Raw genomic sequence first — 17,652 nt, 5'->3', positions numbered from 1 at the left:
AATGACTAATTAAACATAAAAAGAGCAGCGCCGGGGATCCGCTCTGACAGCTCTGCTCCCCGCGCCCCGCATAGCCCCTCATCCCAGGAGAGGAGCTGAGGAGACCACGCTGTGACAGGACAGACCCCAAAATCAATCACCCCAATGTACACACACATACACACACTCTAGTACACACACACACACACGCGCACATACACACACACACACAAAAACAACAAGGCAGGGCTATGGGCTCCTTACACATCAACCAGGTACCACCAGTGCCACTGCAGAGGACGCCTTTGAAGAGTCAAGGAAAACAAGTGAAATCCCAGCTAAATTTGTGCGACAGTGATGTCAACAGCTCTCTTTGTCTGTGTGTGTGTATTTGTATGTGTGTGCACAGTGTGTGTGTTTGTGTGTGTGTTTGTATGTGTGTGTTTGGTTATGCTCACTGAGAGATCTATTTATATATGAGAAGTATAGCAGGCAGATGAAATGATCTTCCACTCACAGATGAAGGCAGCCCAGGAGGGACCTTACGAACTTTCTTTGTCTGTAGAGGATCTGTGGAAAGATAAAACAGGATTGAGGCAATAGAAAAGGCCTTTGTGGGATGTAAACAACACGACAGCTCATTCACACACTGGCATAAAGAGGGGAGTGACGAAAGGAAGCCATCCCTGGCCTAACATGCTTTTCTAGCACACAATCAAGTCAAATCAAAAACAATTTGTCATGTAAAACGCAAAACAATTTGTGCATGTTGTGTAATCTATTGTAATCATCAGGATAATCATTATTAGCGTTAAAATAGGAGTTTAAATGGCTAAGCAAAAGTCATTAATCCATTGAAAACACAGGGACTCCTGCAGGCTTGTTCATGGAGTTAGTGAAAACAGATCAATGGTCTCTTACAAACAAGTTCACATTCTGTAAAACAAGTGCTCTGGCTTTGTCTTTGCTACATCGTTTGGTCAGCTTGAGGTTTAGAATTGTGTCAGCACATACTGCTCTAAACATGACACTAGACTATAATGCCATTGTCAGGGACTATTTTGTACCAAAAATGAGGACAACTTGCCCTGCTCTGTACCTCTATAGGTATGGGTTAATTGGCACTGACCAATGGGAGCAGGTTCTGGTATGGGGCGTCTTCTGGGGTTGGCCCCGGTGAAGGGAGGGTAGAAAGGAGGGGCCGTTTTCCCCGATGTGGTCACAGGCCCAGGACTCACCAGACCAATGTCCGGTCGCAGATTGGCCTGGAGGAGACAACAGAGAAACAACAGATAAGTGGAGCACAGCAGATGTGAAACTAGTGTGTGTGTGTGTGTGTGTGTGTGTGTGTGTGTGTGAGAGAGAGGAGAGAGGATGTACTCGTACAGTCAGGGGGTGATCTCATGCACTGTCAAATTTTATCTGTGAGACACTTGGCCATGAATCAGCCATTCCCCTAATGATCTATTAAAGCGCATTAATCAATCCATTGAGCAGCTTTATGGAGATGTGCTCCAGTGGGAATAAGGGGCCACCGTGTGTTATGGTACCATAATTCACTAACAATATGCTCTCAGACAAAATACATTTCTCTTTAACGGTAAAGACAGTAAATACCTCTTTTCACAACAGCAGACGAGCGCAGCCACCTCAATTAATGCATGTCCACTTAGTAGTAAAATAGTTCTTATTCAAAATGTAAAATATATGTGTTAATGAGTGCTTCCTGTGGAGCTGATAAAAGGTATAATGTTTGTTTGAAAACATTCTGAAAAAATGGTACTGTTCTATAATGCTGGTAAATTATGCTTTGTTATGGAGCATCAGCATAAGAAATCGAATCACAAGATACAAATTTCAGTTACTATTTTTTATACACACACAGTCATTTGTGTACTCCTGTGTGCGCCACTGTTAGCAGCTCCACTGAACTCCAAGGAGACATCGATCCAATCAGTCTGACCTAGTGATTTCCCTCTCCTCCAGCCTGCAGTGGAACGGTATTGATCAGCAGCGATCATGGCCTGAGGGCATCCTCAGACACAGCCAGGGACATGTCCTGACTTGCAGGAGCAGCTCTTTGAAGGGAGGGGGCACAAGGAGGTGCGAGGCGCATGGGGGGGGGGAGAGGAGGGCAGCTCAAGGCTCATTAAACCATCTGTCTGATCTCAGGATCTGTGGGCTCCCCCGAAAACCACGCCGGCTTAACTGGACAAAACGTCCGTCCCAGAGACCTGGGAGTCACCAGGCCACCAGCCTGCTGGACCTGTGTCTGATCTCAGGCACACGTATCCAATTAGTGGAGGAGAGCCGAGATGACACAGAGCTGTCCCAAAACCTGCCTCTGATCTGACAGTCCCAGATTAGTGGGCTGGAGTCCAGAGTCCTCAGCACCCTCCTCTCTTGTTTACTGTGTCATGTGACTGAGCTGAGGCAGCCTCTGGAAGGTTCCAGCAGCCTCCAGGCTCTACCAGTATCCCCTCCACTCCAGTGACCACTGTGCCCCCAGCAAACAGGCCAATTTAGGGCCTGGACCAATTAGTCTAATTTGCTATGGACCGTAAGTGGAGAAGGAGGGAGGGCCGAGGTGAGTGAGGACACCTCAGAGTAGTGAGCTGCTCTGGAGACTGGAGCCCTCGTGTGCTACAGTAGACTGAGAGGGCTGGAGATTGACACGGTAACCAATGACAAACTAACATAGGTCAGAGGGATGACTTTGACCTTGGTCAGCATCATTATTATTATCGGAATTCCCTGGGTATTTCACGATAAATACAAATATTTCCCCAAAATCTAATCAAAACCCCTCACAATAACACCAACATGGTAGTGAGGTGGTATTAAAAAAATACCATAGATTCTGATTTTAACAGATTGAAATGAAGGCCATCAAGTCCTGTGAAAATCAAGTCTGCCACCGCTTTACTGCAGTAGAAATGAGTGGAGAAGCAGGCTCTGCAAACTGACAACCTGTCACAGAGGCCACTGCATTGACATTGACATGGCACAACAGACCAGACCAGACACTCTTCTGCTGCCTTTGTTCAATGATATTAAATCCCCCCAGCAATATTAGCGGGTGTTTCTTTTTTAGAAACTACTGCAGGGAACAAAAACCATACGAGAGCCACAAGAGGTCCAATGAAATACCAATTACCATGTAATCTACACATAGTAAAGCATTGGAAACTCAAGCGAGGCCAGGGTTTATTGGTTGTTGATTACATAGATCTTTAAATCATCAGAATCCTATTTAAAGATGACAGAAAATGTTGTTATGCTTTCATGAAACTAAACCCAAAATCTTTGATTTTCTGGAGAGAAAAAAAGAGAGACAATTGAGACGAAGAAGAAAACAGACAGATAATTGAGTGAAATTGAGTTAACAGCCAAGGCTTGTTCTGTTCTGTAGTCAGTGTGTGTGTGTGATTGTCTAAGGAGAGGTAGAAAATGTCCTCTCCTAGCACTCCAATAACACACTTGCATCAAACGACATTGCAGTCTATCATGTTGCAAATGCCCAATACCCGACACAAGGCTTTATTATGGCAAGAATCTCCTGAATCACAGGGCTTTCTGCCCAAGCCTCTTCACATCTCAATGACCATCTTCCACAGTGAAATGTCACGCAGATTTGAGGAGATAATGGGAGTCGTCTGTCAACTGCATCCTGTCACTTTAATCAGGCTAATCCGACTCGCAGGAGGCACACAGGAGCTACCTGCGGAACAGAGCGCTGCTGCCGCCACGGCAACACAGCAACCCGGCAACCTGCCGACCCCTCTCTCCCCCTCTTTCTCCCAACCCCTCTCTCCCCGTCTTTCTCCCACTCTCTCTCCCCCGTTCTCCCCCTTTCTCCCCAGCCCTGTTCATTACCTCATCCCCCTGGGGACATAGGGCCAACTCAACATGGGCACACACAGAACAGTGTGCCCGCACTCCCAGTGAGAGAGAGAGAGAGAGAGAGAGAGAGAGGGATGATATGCTGAAGGACTTCAATTAAATCAGATTTCCTGCCCTTATGATCAAGGCAGAATAACACCTTACCATACCACAAAGACAATGAGTGGATAAACTGGGCTCTTTTTCTTTTACTGGTGTGTATATAACAACTGTCCAAAAAGATAAAGCCTGAAGGTTTAAAACGGGTTGATTATTGTGAGACAGACATGCTCAGTGGAATAGGGGGCCACAGCTGGCTACAACACTTTGAATATTTAACCCAATAAGACGTGGGGAGTTCTTCATCAAGTTCAAATGATGCAATAATCCGTTGCTGAGCGAGGCAATTTGCCTAGACTTGATGACAAGCCCACAACTGATGGTCTGTTTGGCAGATATCTGGCCTTATTACGGGAGTTTCCAAAAACCTACCTATTGATAGATTGTTTGTGTGTTTCGAATTTCCATTCCTGGTCCTCCGAGAATAAAATACAATGTTACCTTTTATTAGGTTAGTGTGGATGGATTATGAAATCTCCAGCATACGGGGGTTGTGAACATTTAGGCTGCTCATTAAAAGATAAACAACGCCTGATAAACTTTGCAGCTGAGAGCTTTGCTTATGCGTGATTCGGCTGGGCAAGATTCAGCGGTGGAGCCCTGTCGATAATCAATAGAAGGGTTATACAATATTAATAATGTATTTTCCAGCCAGCATTCTTCCTTCATTCTCTAAAGAATGAAATGGCTTTGGTCTTCCTGTTTTTTTCTAGGACCAGACAAACTGAATCTCTGCCAGCCTCAGATCTCAGCAGCTGCAGGCCTGCATCAATTCCCCAGTTCCCACACAAAATGTCTGAACTGGCATTCCCTCTCCAAAAAGCTCTTTTATGAATGAGTAAACGAGCTCTCGACTCACATCAGCTATATTTTCACTGTGTCTGACTGGAAGCACAGACCTCTGTATGACCACATAGTTGTTAGTAGTAATGTGTACAGTGTGTACAGTGAGGGGATAGAGAAGTGAAGGGTACTACTCTGGCACATGATTAGCTTGAGGTTAAGCGAGTGGGTTAACAAGTGGGTCAATGAGATCAGAGGCTCCCTTGATCTTTGGGTTAAGCCCAAAGAAGTGGGCTCTATCTTTTAAAGACATCTTTCAGACGTAGCCCTAAACCTAAGTCCAGACTTGGCACGCAAACCCCTAATCCCAATATCATTGACCATAATGTGGAATATAAAAGCTCAGTACTGGGAACAGTGGAGGGTGGAGTAGACCCTGACGGAAGCCATTTTCTGTGGAACTTCTCTTACTGGTCTCACAGCCAGAGCAGAGTGAAAGGGAATACAGAGAGACTGGCGACAGAGTGGGAAGAGTCAGAAAAACAGTGAGTGAGAGCGAAAGAGGAGAACAGAGAGAAGAATGAACGAGGGAGAGAAAGAGGAGGAAAAAGTGAGAGAGAGAATATGAGAGCTCTCCCCATTGACTTGCTGACGTCAGAACGAGAGAGAGAGAGGGAGCTGTGGCTTGTGCACACAATCAGGCCTTTGTGTTGAACATCTGTGTGGCTGTGAGAGGGGAGCTGGGCTGAGCCTGGCTTAATGGAGGTGCTGATAGTGGTGTTTCTCTGTGGTTTCGGCTGCCCCTGCTAGACCCTGCTAGACTACACAGGGCACGGAGAAACCCCTCAGCCCAGACAGCGAAGACCTGAGGACGCCCCACTGTAATCACTCACTCATTATCTCTAAGCCTCAACACCTCAGAATATTCTCATGAGCTTTCTTGTTCGCTTTATAAACCATCTCCGGTGTAAACATTCCTTTTCACTCTAATTATACTACCAACAAAGGCATTTTATCTGATGAGCTGGACATGCCAATTAGTTTTAACAATGTATTGAGAATGCCCAAACAAGGAGAATTAAACAAGCAGAGTTGACCACACTATATTTACATTTGAGTCATTTAGCAGAAGCGCTTATCCAGAGCGACTTACAGTAGTTAGTGCATACATTTTCTTAGCGGTACCCCATGTGAATTGAACCCACAACCCTGGAGTTGCAAGCGCCATGCTCTACCAACGGAGCCACACTAAGCAGAAAATAGCGGATATCAAACTTACCTGGCAGCCAGACACGCCAGGCTCTCTCACATAGGCTGGAAATGGAGCCCTCTCTGCTGATTTACCTGTGGAGACACAGAGAAAACTGTTTTTAGACTAACACCATTGACACCACATCATGGTCTAGAAATCATGGTTCATATTCATTGTGTCTTCAAATAACAAGGTAATATCCTAAATCACTTTCACACTTATACAAGTCACATATTAGGCCACTCTTTAGGCCATAAACCACTGCTCCATATCATAATGCAGATCTGTACAATATGTTATGTAGAATACGTATTCCTTAAGCTATAAGAGATCCTCCTAGACAGAGTTGCTCCATCAGTGTCACACGTCTGGTGTGCAGCACTCCTCCTGAGAGAGATGCTTCCAGGCAGCCGTCAGGAAAACAAATAAAACACACAACGCACAAAACACATGAATCATGTTCCTCACAATATACTAAACTCAGCACTTTTACCCCAGCGGGAAAAAACAAGAGGTTCCTACAAGAAAATGATAAACAACTTTAACAACATCGTACATTATTTTTGTCAGACTTTCAAACATTGCAAGCACCAGACGCAGCACTGGAACTAAATTCGGTTTACTCTGGGGAAAAGGTAAATATTCTAGTGAGTTTAAAACTTGCATAGCCAGGAGATTCTGTTACGCTCTGACTGAACAGAACTTCATACTGGCATGCCCAGGTGAACAGAGGCACATGTTGGAGGATTCACGTCTCTGAGTATTGCTGCGGGGCACAGTCGTACTGCATCTGCACACAGTCTCCAGAGAGCTAGAGAGGAAGCTGCCAAAATCAGGTAAGGTGGTTTAACTGACAATGCTGCTTCCCTTTTGGTAGCAACACAACTCATTTGATATGATATAACATTTCTGGGTTAGCTCTCTCGCAAAGGAAGGAGCATTTAGTTGTGGGTTAACTACATACCCGAGCCACCGCAGAGGGAGAGAACATCTGTTTTGGCTGACTAAAAAGGTTATACATGTTTTTTTTTTTACATTTCCTAAGCTGCACCTCAGCCTCAGCATGGTTTGGTCTCCATCAGTATCACTTAGTCCCCCTGTCTCTCCCCTGTGAGGAGATGCTCGTATTCATCCCCAGCATGTGTTTTGTTATACACTCTCTGTCCACCGTGAATAATTGATGGCTGAGTGTTGTTGTTTCTAACCCCAGCAAAGCAGGAAGTCATGCTCAGGAAAACCTCCTCTCTCTCTCCAGGTCTGGCCCTACCTACCTACCTACCTACCTACCTACCTACCTACCTACTAGGGAGAGAGGTAGCTAGCTAGCGGTGTGGCGCAGCACAGACAGGCAGGCAGCTCCCCTGAACTTCTGGAGCACGACCCGGCCAAGCATTGTAACACGCCCAGGGACCTGAGCACAATCAACAACGCTGCAGCTCAGCCCAAACCAAGGGGAAAACATCCCTGAGGAACCCAATGGTAAATAGGCATTTAACTGTTTAGCGTGCCGCCACGCATGATCACACAGTGCTAAGAGTGCAGCATTGGTAAACAAAGAGATGTTCCCATTCTCATGTTACTGCACCTACCAGCACACCACCGTGTTTACCACAGCTACATGTGTAGATACAGAGGATGATAACAATACTGAGATGTAGATACATTTATTTTGAGGTATATATACAGTGGGGGAAAAAAGTATTTAGTCAGCCACCAATTGTGCAAGTTCTCCCACTTAAAAAGATGAGAGAGGCCTGTAATTTTCATCATAGGTACACGTCAACTATGACAGACAAATTGAGGGAAAAAAATCCAGAAAATCACATTGTAGGATTTTTTATGAATTTATTTGCAAATTATGGTGGAAAATAAGTATTTGGTCACCTACAAACAAGCAAGATTTCTGGCTCTCACAGACCTGTAACTTCTTCTTTAAGAGGCTCCTCTGTCCTCCACTCGTTACCTGTATTAATGGCACCTGTTTGAACTTGTTATCAGTATAAAAGACACCTGTCCACAACCTCAAACAGTCACACTCCAAACTCCACTATGGCCAAGACCAAAGAGCTGTCAAAGGACACCAGAAACAAAATTGTAGACCTGCACCAGGCTGGGAAGACTGAATCTGCAATAGGTAAGCAGCTTGGTTTGAAGAAATCAACTGTGGGAGCAATTATTAGGAAATGGAAGACATCCAAGACCACTGATAATCTCCCTCGATCTGGGGCTCCACGCAAGATCTCAACCCGTGGGGTCAAAATGATCACAAGAACGGTGAGCAAAAATCCCAGAACCACACGGGGGGACCTAGTGAATGACCTGCAGAGAGCTGGGACCAAAGTAACAAAGCCTACCATCAGTAACACACTACGCCGCCAGGGACTCAAATCCTGCAGTGCCAGACGTGTCCCCCTGCTTAAGCCAGTACATGTCCAGGCCCGTCTGAAGTTTGCTAGAGTGCATTTGGATGATCCAGAAGAGGATTGGGAGAATGTCATATGGTCAGATGAAACCAAAATATAACTTTTTAGTAAAAACTCAACTCGTCGTGTTTGGAGGACAAAGAATGCTGAGTTGCATCCAAAGAACACCATACCTACTGTGAAGCATGGGGGTGGAAACATCATGCTTTGGGGCTGTTTTTCTGCAAAGGGACCAGGACGACTGATCCGTGTAAAGGAAAGAATGAATGGGGCCATGTATCGTGAGATTTTTAGTGAAAACCTCCTACCATCAGCAAGGGCATTGAAGATGAAACGTGGCTGGGTCTTTCAGTATGACAATGATCCCAAACACACCGCCGGGCAACGAAGGAGTGGCTTCGTAAGAAGCATTTCAAGGGTCCTGGAGTGGCCTAGCCAGTCTCCAGATCTCAACCCCATAGAAAATCTTTGGAGGGAGTTGAAAGTCCGTGTTGCCCAGCGACAGCCCCAAAACATCACTGCTCTAGAGGAGATCTGCATGGAGGAATGGGCCAAAATACCAGCAACAGTGTGTGAAAACCTTGTGAAGACTTACAGAAAACGTTTGACCTGTGTCATTGCCAACAAAGGGTATATAACAAAGTATTGAAAAACTTTTGTTATTGACCAAATACTTATTTTCCACCATAATTTGCAAATAAATTCATAAAAAATCCTACAATGTGATTTTCTGGATTTTTTTTCTCATTTTGTCTGTCATAGTTGACGTGTACCTATGATGAAAATTACAGGCCTCTCTCATCTTTTTAAGTGGGAGAACTTGCACAATTGGTGGCTGACTAAATACTTTTTTCCCCCACTGTATATATATTAGATGTGTATAACATTTGTGCTACTATACTGTCTAGAAATCACCAGCATGTGTTTTTATTTTTAGGGGGAGGACATGACAAAATACTAAAGTCTGTACATCAAAAGGAAAACCCCAAAACACATTGATGAATCTCTATTCAAATGCTAAATATGATATTTTCTTTTTTTGACTGTTTTCAAATTTAATGCAACACAGTATATTTTGGGGGTGAGGTTGTACATTTTCATAGGCAACAAATGCTTTCAGTGGATAATGTAGAAACCTTTCAGAAATGTTCCAGTTAGAAAGAAAGAACAGGGTGTGAAAGAGAAGGTTCTGTAGAAGACCGGCGGATCCATTGGTGCTCAAGACACAAACACAAAGATGAGAAAATAATGGGGTATCGCTCATAACATACAGTCATCTACATGATGAAAGCCTCCAACAAGGAATATGGGGGAGAAAAAGTATCTTGGAATGTCAGAAATCAACAATGTAAAACAGCCCAGCTATTGCAATTACAATTTGTTTAAGTGTTACTGGCGAGTGTTTGTGCCAAGCAGGCTGCTGGCTGCGACGCTGATGTTTGAGGAACCGGTGCCAGCTAGCGCAGCTGTGAGGCTACTGCCCCACCCCCGTCGCCCACCCACCCCAACCCTCACTCACCCTCCACACTCCCCATTCTCTCCTCCATGAGCCAAATGAGTCACTCGGAGGAGAAGGATGAAGGGGGCAGTGGCGAGGGGAAGGGCCAAGTGGGAGCGTGGCTAGAGATGAACTTCAGGATCTGGTGTAGAGGTCACTGATTAACAGGGTTCTGAGCTCGGCTCGCCTGCCATGCTGCCTGCCTGATACGGATGCTCCTCTAACCCCCTTTTTATCTAATCACATCCTCCATCTCCCCTTAGCACTGCTAGAGGAGTGACAGGCTAGAGGGGCTCTGTGATCAATAACCTGCCTGGCCCAGCACTCCCCTCTGTCTCCCCCTGCCTGTCCCCCTGGAAGCCACCAGCAGGCACTTCCCCTCTGTAATAGGACACATCATACATTATAGAAACCCTCTGACTGAGATGATTAATGGAGCCAAATCATCACACTTAAGAGCAGAGCGCATGTGGAGTGTGATGTGTGGGTCGAGGACACAGTACAAGACCTGGGAGAGAGACCCTCACATGCCAGTGGCTGAGGGGAGGCAGAGAGCCAGGGCAGGATCACTGTGCTTTGATTGTAGAGGGCACTGCTGCTGCTGCTACTACTACTACTACTACTACCGAGACTGCTAACTCAGCCATTTAGAAACTTGGTTGAAGGAAACTTGGCTCAAGGAAAACCCAAGGAAGTTTTCTACAATACTTTAACAAAAGACTTCTAACAGAGAAGTAAAAGGTAGACTGGATAGCATTCCATCAAAGACCACCTAAACTCTTTATGGCCTGGCTGTCTTGCCATGAAAGTTAGTTCAGGAAAACATCAGAATTAATAGCAATTAACAGCTAATAGGTACTTTCAACGGTATCACTCAACGTTTCTTAAACCACTAATCATGTGAAGTGATGGAGAAGTTGATCACAGGTCTGGTGGATGTGTGTTCAAGATGCTGAAGCAGTGAAGAACAAGTGATGATAAATCAGGTGGAACATATTGGCACTTAGGTTTTTCTTCTAAAGCCGAGCGAGCACCCAAATTAGACCGACAAATACACCCTCATCACAACACAGCGCTCTCCTCTGTCTCTAGCAGACATAACTCAATCTGAGGAGAATAGGTCCCCGTAATAACCTATATTTACAGAGCAAGAACATGACTCGAGCCATTAAATCTTAATTCTCCTTTATGAAGCACTGAAGTCTGAAACAAGACCTCATCCATCAAAGCCCACTAATGTTGTGAGCGAAAAGAGGAATGAAAACCATGAGAACAAGAGACCAATTTCACCAGAGGAGTCGCAGGCCTGACACTTTCCAGGGCATTAGCCATGCTGGTTATTATCTCCCCAAGCAGGCCTGTACTATCACAGCCAGCCTGCCATTCACAACACCAGCCCTAATATCATTATTACAAGATTTGTTCTGAGCAGGTGCAGTCGGCCTACAGAAAGCAATATTCTCTCCAACTGTTTCATTTTTTGATTCTTGTCTGTGACAGTTTGTATTTTGTATATATATATATTTTTTAAACATTTCTGTACTTCCTGAGACTACAGTTGATGGATGGGATGCTAAGTAAATTAATCATTCTGCCAGCGAGGAAGAAGGCCAGGCTGTCCAGGTGTTGACACACGTGTCCAACAAGAACAGTGTTGACACCGGCGCAGACGCAATCCCCCAGACACATGATGCAAAAACAACAAGAATAAACCGGCTTAATTACAGCCATCACTGCAGATGATCTAAATATAAATGAAGTCCACTGGGACAAACACCTTGGATAATACTGTGTCTCCTAGCCAAATCAATTACACTGATGACACCGGCTCAATCTGAAAATCAATTTGAATGGAAAAAGGCTTCCTTCAATTCTGGCATACGACCAACACTGTCTGAATGTATCGTTTCACAATATACATTTGGCATTTTGAATGGTAAAACGTGGCCATTATGATTATGATCGCCTAAATTTGAAAACAGTTTTGACATTGAATGCAATGCAATAGAGGTGTTGCGACCCATTATGTTGAACAGTTACCATCAATACCAGAAATAGAGCAGATTTGTCTATGCTAGTGTGTAGCAGTCGAGACATTGATTTTCCCTCCACCCTATAATTCACCCTTACTGAACTGAATGACTTGCTTAGATAGGGTATAATGAGTGAGTGATGTATAAACCATCTGCAACATGAAATATTGAAATGAAATTGGGATGCAGCTCAGAATTAAAAGGCAGGCGTTGTGAGGAGTCATTCACAGTACAGCTCCCTATTGATTGGAGCATGGCGGTGCTGTGCAGCGCGCCTTGTTTTGATACTCTAGGAGGCAGTGATCTAAGCATCTCTAGGGATCAATTCAAAACCCCAGCCACAAAAACAGCCAATTAGTGAGCTCTGCTCCGCTCCCTCCGCTCTACAGCATCGCCGATGCATTCCTACCGAGGGCCTCTTTGTTTTTCCACCCTGAGACCCCTCGGCTCGCCTCGCTGGTAAGGAAGGCACGGCCCAAATAAAACAAACACACAACACAGAATCAAATCAAAGTTTATTGGTCACGTACACAGATTTGCAGATGTTATCGCAGGTGCAGCGAAATGCTTATGTTTCTAGCTCCGACAGTGCAGTAATACCTAGCAATACAAAACAATACACATATTCAAAAAGTAAAAAAAAGATCTGAAATATCAGAACGAGCTATATCAGAACAAACAATGTCAGAGTCCGGAATATAAAAATATATACACTGAGTGTACAAAACATTAGGAACACCTTCCTAATATTGAGTTGCAGCCCCCCTTTTGCCCTCAGAACAGCTTCAATTTGCTGGGGCATGGACTCTACAAGGTGTCGAAAGCATTCCACAGGAATGCTGGCCAATATTGACCACAATGCTTCCCACAGTTGTGTCAAGTTGGCTGGATGTCCTTTGGGTGGTAGACCATTCTTGAAACTGTTGAGCTTGAAAAACCCAGCAGCGTTGCAGTTCTTGACACACTCAAACAGGTGTGCCTGGCACCTACTACCATACCCCATTCAAAGGCACTTAAATATTTTGTCTTGCCCATTCACCCTCTAAATGGCACACATACACAATCCATGTCTCAATTGTCTCAAGGCTTAAAAATCCTTCTTTAACCTGTCTCCTCCCCTTCATCTACACTGATTGACGTGGATTTAACAAATGACATCAATAAGGGATCATAGCTTTCACCTGGAATCACATGGTCAGTCTATGTCATGGAAAGAGCAGGTGTTCCTGTGTATATACACTACATGACCAAAAGTATGTGGACACATGCTCGTCGAACATCTCATTCCAAAATCATGGGCATTAATATGGAGTTGGTCCCCCCTTTGCTGCTGTAACAGCCTCCACTCTTCTGGGAAGGCTTTCCACTAGATGTTGGAACATTTCTGCGGGGACTTGCTTCCATTCAGCCACAAGAGCATTATGCTGAAACAGAAAAGGGCCTTCCCCAAACTGGCATCCGCCAAACCCATTCGTCCGCCCAGATGGTGAAGCGTGATTCATCACTCCAGAGAATGTGTTTCCACTGCTCCAGAGTCCAATGGTGGTGAGCTTTACACCACTCCAGTCGACGCTTGGCATTCCGCATGATGATCTTAGGCTTGTGTGCGGCTGCTCTGCCATGGAAACCCATTTTATGAAGCTCCCGATGAACAGTTATTGTGCTGACGTTGCTTCCAGAGGCAGTTTGGAACTCGGTAGTGAGTGTTGCAACCGAGGACAAACAATTTCTACGTGCTGTGAGCTTGTGTGGCCTACCACTTTCTGGCTTAGCCGTTGTTGCTCCTAGACATTTCCACTTCAATATAACAGCACTTACAGTTGACCGGGGCAGCTCTCGCAGGGCAGAAATTTGACAAACTGACTTGATGGAAAGGTGGCATCCTATGACGGTGCCACGTTGAAAGTCATTGAGCTCCTCAGTGAGGCCATTTTACTGCCAATGTTAGTCTATGGAGATTCCATGGCTGTGTGCTCAATTTTATACACCTGTCAGCAACCGGTGAGGCTGAAATAGCCGAATCCACTAATTTGAAGGGGTGTCCACATACTTTTGTATTTATAGTGTATATAAATGGTGTGTATAGACAGTATGGACAGCATATGAATAGAAAAGGTGTGTACAGCAGTAGTTATATAGGATGAGCAATGACTAGAATACAGTATATACGTATAAAGTGGGTAAAATAGTATGTAAACATGAGGAAATAGAGGGTAACGCTAAAGCCAAATGAACAGATTATACAACTGTTCCCCCCTCTTTCTTTCTAGTGTGTGCTGTGCCTGTGAAGGAGCCCAACCCATGCTCCTGTCCGTGCTTTACGAGTGCTAGCCAAGAACCTCATCGCAATCCATTATCCCTGTCAAGTTAATGTTCCATGTTGAGCCATATGGCAGGGTTAACACACGCAATAAAGGAAATTCCTTCAACTTGTTACAATCAGCACTTTCAGCTGTCCAAAAAACAAACATAAACAGCTTTATTGTGTTTGCTGCATTTTCTGTTGATATTCACGACAAAAACAGGAAAGCCGACAGGAAAAGAGAGAGACGGGGGGGTGAAGAAGGGGTGGACTCAGTGACCTGCAGTGTGAAAGGAGAACATAGGAAATTGGTTTTAGACCACTTTAGTACTACAGAGCAGCTCCATTTCCACCCTGATATTCTACACTAATCCTGTAGTGGAAAGTTCTGGTCTCTTTGGAAACCTTGACATAAAGCACTGCATTGGGCATGCTCAGTCGCTCCCAAACACAATCCACTGGCAAGCACGACATCACAGCCGTGAAGAAAGCAGCACACCCACTCACTGGTTTCCCTGGCTTTTAAAATGGAGCCTTTTGTTTCCTTCTCTCAAGTGTTTGTGTACATCCATCCTGTTGCAGGCTTTTGATGTTTCCGCCAGGTTGTGTTGGACAGTAAATAAAAGCTGTGCTGTGAGTTGGGCTGGGGTTGTGGAGAGGTCAGCATGGTGGTGAGGGTAGTACATCAGCCCCTCCTCCCTCTCTGATGTAGCAGTCAGTGCCCACAGTCCAGCCAGCCCAGTCCAGGTACCAGCAAGGCAGAGGCCCACACTGGGGGCACAATAAAGCTCTGGGGAAACAACTCTCTCTTCCCACCCTGAGCTCAGCATCAATTTCTGTTAATTACAGCCTTGTCAGCAGCAGCATTATTCAAACAGCCAGCGCAAATGTTAATGAGTTCTTTTGCATATTTATTTTTTCTTTTGTTGAAATGTCATTGATTATTACGTTCTATGATGATGAATGCCTCCGCTGATACGCTCTGATATGTAATTAGTCATTAGGTGGAATGAATAGATCAATTAAAAGAGAGGGGCCGGGATTAAGAATAATCAGAATCAAACGAGGAGGAATCTAAGTAGAGCTAAATGAAACAGACTTCTTAAGGTGAGTCATACTGGACAAAATAAAAAGGCTCTCTTTTAACAGCAAAGACAAGCTTCCTCCATCTCTCTCAAGTTCAGGATGAGGGGAGCATGAAATGGTTTTTAATCATATTCAGCTGGATCAAAGACAACCTTCATTATAACACCCAGCTTTTAGCCTTGAAGTATGCCTTTCAAAATGAAGTACTACTGCCCCTCTGACTACCTAGAGACAGAAGGGATTTGATTCCCATGGTGGTCTGTCTCTGTGTATAAGAGGAGAGGTGGATTTCCTGATTGTATTTATCCCAAATACCCCCAACCCCCACCACACAGGATAATCAGATGCTTGGTCTATTTGATTTTTCCGCGTTGGTAAAAAGCAAAAAGGGGAGGGGGGAAATGTTTTCGTTTGGCCTTTCCCATTTTCGGAGCCTCACTATCCTCCAGCCAGTGCTTGCTATTCACAGGATGAAAAAAAATGCATTACTGCAGACCAGATGGGAACATTCCACATGACCAAACCAATCAATCACCTTGGTGGGACGCAGGTGCGACACAGCCGTGCTGCAACACACCATTTCACAGTCTATCGGGCACAAACACATGGCCACCAATCAATGGCACCCCGAGGTCCCACAAGAAGGGGGGCGCCTCCCCAGCCCTACTGGTTCATGGCTGATGACTTCATAATCACGCATCCATTCTCTCAGCGGAGGAGGGCCGTGAGCTATCTAACAACCTCTCCCACCACGTGGTGCACACTGACGCTGGCTGCCTGTGATGGAGGCCACCATGGTAGGGTCACTAACACACACATGTAGTCACACCCCTATCAGACATGCACATGTGGGACGGCCATGTTAGGGCAGCAGGAGCATCGAGTGAAAAACAAGAATACATTTAACAAGACATGGAAAAGGAGGAGGGGGGAGAGAATTCTTGCATGTCCCTGGATGGATATTAGAGTACAGTCAGTGTGCCACATCAAAGTGTATGTGTGGACGACTGGTATTAGATGCCAGGCAACTGTTAAACAATGAGACATCAGAGGACAGAGATGAAGGACCAGGAAGGATAACACAGGTCAGGAAGTTTTATCCGGCTCTTAGTCACGAAGCACTTTGGGCATATTCCCTTTCACAGAAATCCCAGAGAGACCCAAATGTCCACAGTCCAACAGAACAACCCAAACACTAAACAGCTATATAGAGAGTGTGGCCAAATAGCGGCCAATGGGACCAGTCCTTTGATAATCGTTTCGGAGCTGTGTGTATGTATACAGTGGGGAAAAAAAGTATTTAGTCAGCCACCAATTGTGCAAGTTCTCCCACTTAAAAAGATGAGAGAGGCCTGTAATTTTCATCATAGGTACACGTCAACTATGACAGACAAAATGAGGGAAAAAAAATCCAGAAAAAACACATTGTAGGATTTTTATGAATTTATTTGCAAATTATGGTGGAAAATAAGTATTTGGTCACCTACAAACAAGCAAGATTTCTGGCTCTCACAGACCTGTAACTTCTTCTTTAAGAGGCTCCTCTGTCCTCCACTCGTTACCTGTATTAATGGCACCTGTTTGAACTTGTTATCAGTATAAAAGACACCTGTCCACAACCTCAAACAGTCACACTCCAAACTCCACTATGGCCAAGACCAAAGAGCTGTCAAAGGACACCAGAAACAAAATTGTAGACCTGCACCAGGCTGGGAAGACTGAATCTGCAATAGGTAAGCAGCTTGGTTTGAAGAAATCAACTGTGGGAGCAATTATTAGGAAATGGAAGACATACAAGACCACTGATAATCTCCCCTCGATCTGGGGCTCCACGCAAGATCTCACCCCGTGGGGTCAAAATGATCACAAGAACGGTGAGCAAAAATCCCAGAACCACACGGGGGGACCTAGTGAATGACCTGCAGAGAGCTGGGACCAAAGTAACAAAGCCTACCATCAGTAACACACTACGCCGCCAGGGACTCAAATCGTGCAGTGCCAGACGTGTCCCCCCTGCTTAAGCCAGTACATGTCCAGGCCCGTCTGAAGTTTGCTAGAGTGCATTTCAATGATCCAGAAGAGGATTGGGAGAATGTCATATGGTCAGATGAAACCAAAATAGAACTTTTTGGTAAAAACTCAACTCGTCCGTGTTTGGAGGACAAAGAATGCTGAGTTGCATCCAAAGAACACCATACCTACTGTGAAGTATGGGGGTGGAAACATCATGCTTTGGGGCTGTTTTTTCTGCAAAGGGACCAGGACTGACTGATCCGTGTAAAGGAAAGAATGAA

General features: G+C 45.0%; 1 long non-coding RNA gene across 1 annotated transcript; it reads right to left on the bottom strand.

Annotated features, from left to right (window-relative positions):
- Window positions 1–221: 221 nt before the first annotated feature.
- On the bottom strand, window positions 222–6,109 carry LOC123490667. Its single transcript, XR_006661001.1, has 3 exons — window positions 6,044–6,109; window positions 1,109–1,244; window positions 222–549 (listed from the first exon to the last, which is right to left on the bottom strand). It is a non-coding gene; the product is annotated as an uncharacterized LOC123490667 (long non-coding RNA).
- Between the last annotated feature and the right edge of the window lie 11,543 nt (window positions 6,110–17,652).

The sequence above is a fragment of the Coregonus clupeaformis genome, unplaced genomic scaffold, assembly GCF_020615455.1.
Source record: "Coregonus clupeaformis isolate EN_2021a unplaced genomic scaffold, ASM2061545v1 scaf4329, whole genome shotgun sequence".
Classification (NCBI taxonomy): domain Eukaryota; kingdom Metazoa; phylum Chordata; class Actinopteri; order Salmoniformes; family Salmonidae; genus Coregonus; species Coregonus clupeaformis.
This window is presented reverse-complemented; position numbering and strand designations above follow the sequence as displayed.